This window comes from Podarcis vaucheri (assembly GCF_965113315.1).
Source record: "Podarcis vaucheri genome assembly, chromosome: 8".
NCBI lineage: Eukaryota > Metazoa > Chordata > Lepidosauria > Squamata > Lacertidae > Podarcis > Podarcis vaucheri.
The window spans coordinates 42,411,930-42,417,929 of NC_138766.1; positions in this window are offsets into that span (position 1 = coordinate 42,411,930).

Sequence of the window (6,000 nt, forward strand, 5' to 3'; positions counted from 1 at the left end):
AGATTGCGATTTCTGGATTTTCTCTCACATAATGCGTTCAGGTTTCTCAGAAATCCAAAGAATTTGAAGCTTTTCTGTCTAAAAAAATAATGAAGGGAAATGCCTAAGGTCTAAATTTTATTCACCTGACTAGTTCTATCACAGTCACCATTATGCTGCTGCTAGTACTACATATGCTGATTTCTGAGCCAAATGACCCAAGAAAAATCCCACTTTTCCTGGTAGCTGTCCATGGCGAACTACAGTGTAGGTATTATTTATTTGTGGTTTATTTATTCCTAACCTCCCTTTCAGAGCACAGCTCTCCCAAGGTAGTTCAGAAGGATATTTTTAAAAACAAACAAACAAACATAAAACCACATAAAACAAACTTTCCAAATAACCCTATATGAGCAGCAACAAATAAAATTCAAGAATGAGCACATCAAACAAACATAGATCTTTAAAAAATAAAGTTCATGGCTCTTTTAGAAATCAATGTCAACATTCTTTTAAAAGTCAGTATGTGGGTATTTACCTGAGGAGGGAAACCTGTAGCTGTGAGGGCACTGTCAAAAATGTCATGCTATCAGTGTTCCTTTCTAAATAATTCCTAAATTATTTGGGTATTTGAAACAAACATGAGTTAACCAAGACCACTGAGTGACTAGATTGAAAATTAATGGATGTTTCTGCATTTACTTCCTATTTGGTGTCACACAACCTATGGGAGAAGTTTTTTAAGACATACATTTTTAAGGCATTACATCAAAAGGTGCAAGGATAGGTCACCCTTGCATTCATTGATAGCCTTGCATTCATCACCCTCCCCAATAGACCAAGGGATCAAGGCAAATGTGGTGTTTGGGAATCAAAATATGATGTAAGCAAATGACATTCCTAAAATAAGCATTTTATCAGGTGTGGCATTCTAGTTTCACTTAGTCAAATATGTCACTAAGGGAGGCAATATTGTGGCAAGATCAGCTGGGCTTGGCCAGTGTTAAAGCCGAGCCCCTGCTCAGCTGAAGATGAACTGGCATAACTTGCTCATCCTGACTCAGCTGGGGCTCAGTCCCCCAAAGTGGGTGGGTAGGCAGGTCTAGAGGGGGGATTTAGGACCGAGTTCAGCTCTGTCACAAGACCTAGCAACCCAGCATCAAATACTTTTTTAAAAGGTTGTCCACCTGCTTCTACCAGGCTTAGGCAGAGCAGCAACAGCAGCTGTGCTGCTGAGTGGTGTTTGGATCTGGTGTAACTTCACGCCTACTTAACTTAACAGCGGTATGCTTTATGCCATCTTCTTGTGCATAAGATTGCTCCCTAAGTATACCACAATGGCTCCGCAATATGTGTGCCTTGTATATAGACTATGTAGAATATAGGTTCTTTCACATCTTTTACTGGAGTGGGAAACTAGAAATGTGTAACTGCTATTTCTGAAATTCAGAAGAAAGCCAGGATAAATTAGAAGATTTACTATCTGATTTGTGTAGGTACGGAACATTAAAGATAGGAAAATTCATAACAGTAGCTTTGAAAAAGTGCTTGGATTTGAATGAATCTTCATAAGGATGCTGTTGTAAAATGTCTAGCAGGGATTCACCTTCTCCCCCAGATAAAAGTGCTACAAATATGAACCAGGCTGCTCACTTGCATTTTACTTCACTGTAGTTCTGTATCTTTCAGCCTGTATGATTCTGGATTAATGTCACAGTGATGCTAAAGGTGAGTGTACATTTTCATTGAAATTGTATGGTGGTTAGTTGCTAAAACAGAATAAAATCTGATGTTATATAGAATATAAGGCATATATGTATATTTTATTAGAACCCAAGGCTTTAATGTTTTAGATTTTTCCCAAAGGGATCAGATAAACAAAGTCATACAGCAAAAACACTACAACTAGGCAGTTCTGCAGCCAATATACTATAAACAGAACTAGATCCAAGTCAAGCAACTTTAGAACAGGTGGGCCCATAGCACTAAGACCTGTTACCATGAATATTTCTTAGCTGCACTGTTTTCAGGGCCACAGACTAGCTAAGGAAATCATCCATCACATATGTCCACCTATAAAGTACAAAGAAGAATTTGTTCTGAGGACCCAGAAACAGAAAGCCACACATTTTCAAGGTTAAAAAGTGTGCAGAATGAAAATCTTGAGAACTGGCTTTCAGCAGACTTTATCCATTAGTTATGGTGACTGCTTAGATGCACCTTAAATGGCCTACACATAATAGAATTCAGTTCCCATGATTTCATAGTGCAGAAATACATCAGACATCTTATAAAGGAGATAGTTTAGAGCCAATATGAATGTTATGAGGACCACTAAAGTAAACAGGAGTTTTCAGAGTGATCATTTCCCCCTGGTTCCCTTAAAATTCTAAATAGGAAACACACACAGTTTTAATGATTATGGGTTGTATCCAAAACTGTGTGCTAATGCAATGGGACTTCACCTTCTTCTTCCCCCCACCCCTGAAGCCTCATGTCATCCCTCAACATCTGCTCTGGGGAGTGATCTGTGGGATCCTCTGGTGCAGATGGGGGGCACGGGGGATGTTGTATTCTGCCTTATTATTATTGATAGTCAGAAATACTATTGAATTAAGTTTGCAACTAGAGGTACCACTGTAATTCTTATTTAAAAGTGAAAAGCTCAGAAAATTGGGGAGGGGGAAATCATGAGACTGAATCATGCTGAATATTAGAACAACTCTCATCTTTATATATGTTATGTAAGAGGCAGCCAAAATAAAGTAGACTAATTAGACAGGCTGTTTTTTACACAGTTTGACATGTGCAAGGTTCAGGAAAGTATACCACTCAAAAGGCCCTTGTGTTGCCTCCTTCCACACCTTATTGGGTGGGGACACACAGAGAGAAGGGCCTCAGATGATGAAAGCAGGCTTTGAGTTGGTTCACATGGGGAAAGTTGGTTCTTGAGCTACTGGGGTCCTGAACTGCATAAGGCTTTTTAGCTGAAAACCAGAACTTTGAGTTGAGCCCAGAAACTAATTGGTAGCCAGTGCAGTTGTGCCAGAATCAATTTTATTTTTCAGACTGTCCTACTCTGGTCAGCCATTTGGCCACTGAATTCTGCACCAGTTTCAGTTTCTACACCATCTTCAAAGGCAGCCCCACATATAACATATTGCAGTAATCTAGCATGGAGGTTACCAGAGCAGAGACAACAGAAGTTTTGTATGCAACTTTGCCTAATACAGACTTCTTTGCAGAGCAATTTTCCCCAATACAATGCATTTGTATGTTCATTTTAATTAATACATGCATTTGTAGGCACGCTTTCTGTCAATACCTCCCAAATCATTGCTGGCTCCTTCCCATACCAGTATTGTCCCACTATCTGACATTAGGAAGGAGCCATAGTTGTGGGCTCCTCCCATATGGCTTTAGAATTCTCACATTGCTGCTCAGAGTGGTTTGGACAACCCAGTCAGATAGGTGGCATAGAAAAATAAATTATTAGTAGTTGTATTATATAGAGAAGCAATGTGGGAAAGCAATCTCAAAGTTAAACTGTATTAGCAACCTGTGAGTCGGTGAGACTAGATGAGATCAAATGCAAATATTTCAGACTTACTTGACTTGCAGCGGTAGCTGACTCTTGCTTCCCCCATGCCATTACATCATGCCACAGCGTCAATATTTTTAAGTAGCACTAATGCACTCATTTCTGTTAATTAATTGTAAGCATACATGGGTAACCTTGAACATTGTTTCATTGTTGGGCCCCATTCATTCTTAATTTCCCACAATGGCAGCTTGTATGTCTTTGAAATAACCTAGATCTGTTGCGTACAGCTACATTTCTCCTCTAATTTTCCCCACTGCAACAGTTTATTTGACTGAACATTTTCAGCAGGGTAATTAGCATGTACAAGACTATTTATAAGACACAAATCTTATTTGTGTACTGGCCAGTGGCCACTGCTAACATTTCCCAAGGGGGGGAGCATGCAAACCTGCTTGCTCTTCCAAGCATGTTTCATAGTTGTAGCCTTCTGTAAAAACCAACAAAACATATCCAAAGTGGATCTAAAAAGGCATTGCTTTTCTTTTTTATGTACTTCTGCCTAAATATGATGGGGTGAGAGACTTTAAATTGGCCATCGGGGGATGGCTTTCTTCACCTGTCTTGCCCTACACTTAAAGCCCTAGAAGCCTCTGGAAGAGAGTTTCAGCTTTTGGTGAATGGTGAAGATTCACCTGCTTACCCAGTGGCGTAGCGTGGGTTGTCAGCACCCGGGGCAAGGCAAGTAATTTGCGCCCCCTAACCCGTGGATTTTAGCACCCGAGTGCGAGCGCGCCCCCCCCCATGTTGCACCCGCTGCGGCCGGCACCCTTGGCACCCCCCACGCTACGCCACTGTTCCAACGTTCAGCTTCACTGGATGCCCACGAGTTATATTGTACAGAGAGAGGGATAAAAACTTTCCTCTCTGTCCACTCTCTCCTTGCCATGCCTTAGTTTTGCAGGCTTCTCTCCTGTCGCCTCTTGCTTGCCTTTTCTCTAAACTAAAAACAAACTCCATGCTGCCGCCTTTCCTCAGGGCACCGGCTCCATCCCCTTGCTTAGATTCCCTCTACCAAAGCGGAAAGCAGCCTGAAGTTCCTCCTGATCGTGAATGGGAAACAGCTGGCGAAGCCGGCGGCCTGCCAGGGAAGGGATCTCTTCCTAACCTGCTCCACGGAGCCCGTTCCTTGCAAGCGCTCCGTGTCCCTCGGATGGCGAGCGCCTTTGGAAACGCGGAGCAGGCGCTTGCTGGCGAGCAGCCCCCCCCCTTCCCAAGCTAATCCTTTTTAAACCGAAAGCCCCTTAACCCGCTGGCGAGAGGCTTAGCCGGGCCTCGCCCGCCCACCGGCTTCCTCTCGGAGGTTTTTGGGGAGCGCAGGGCGCGGCGAGGCCCGGCGGCGCGTCGGGGTGCGGAGGCTGCCCGTGACGGCCAGGCGTCGGTGGCGGCGTCGGCGCTGCTGCAGCGGCTGCTCCTCCTGCGAGCAGTGAGTGGAGCGCAGCCGCAGAGATGCTTATCTGTAGAGCTAGCTGTAGTGTAGCTGTTTTGAGACGAAGCATGATGTTGAAAGCTAATGTAGATTAGCTATGGATTCTTTCTAACTAGAACTATCTATAATCTCTCATTCTGTTATAACTTCACTAATTTCTTAAAATACTGGGACCCTATTTGACATCCCAGCAAAGATATGCAGAGTCATGCAGGGAACAAGGTAGTACAAAGATGGTAACAGCAAGGTAAGTAGATCAAGGAAGGTGGCATACATGACATAATGTATCTTCTGCCATCCTGCTTAGCTCTCAAGTCCATAAACCTGCATAAAGTTCATTAATAGTATTTTTATTGCGACATAAAAAACATAAAAAGTGAATGAAGTGAGACTCAGAAGGAAAGAAATAGAGAGTGGAAGTAGAAGTGTGTGTGTGTGTGTGTGTGTGTGTGTGTGTGTGTGTGTGGATAATATTAACACTTCGGGACAAAATATTCAGCTACCTGTTATTTCCCCTACCTAGTATGAGATACATATATCTCTTAACACTCCAGATCCCTCCGAAAGCCTTGGGCAAAGTCGGAGAGACAGTGTGGCATAGTGGTTAGTGTGTAGGACTGGGAGACCAGAATCCCTAGTCAGCCATTAAGCTCATTGGATGACCTTGGGCCAGTGGCTGCCTCTCGGCCTAGTCTTCCTCTTAAGGTTGTTGTGAGGATTAAATGAGGAAGGGGAGAACCAAGTATGCCACCATAAAAACCAGTCTGCTCAAGAAGAATGAAACAAGCTTATTTTGTTTAAAGGACTCCGATAGAAAAACCATGTAGGTTAATTTCAAACTTAGCTTAATCTTCAAGTCACTTGGATCAGAAGTGGTGATAAGGCATTGTAGGAGAACTGACCCAATAATGTCAGATTTGTGTCTTTATTTTATTGTTTGATTCAGGTTGCGTCAAGTGGCATTGTTCAAATGTATGGCGGTACAGTGGTA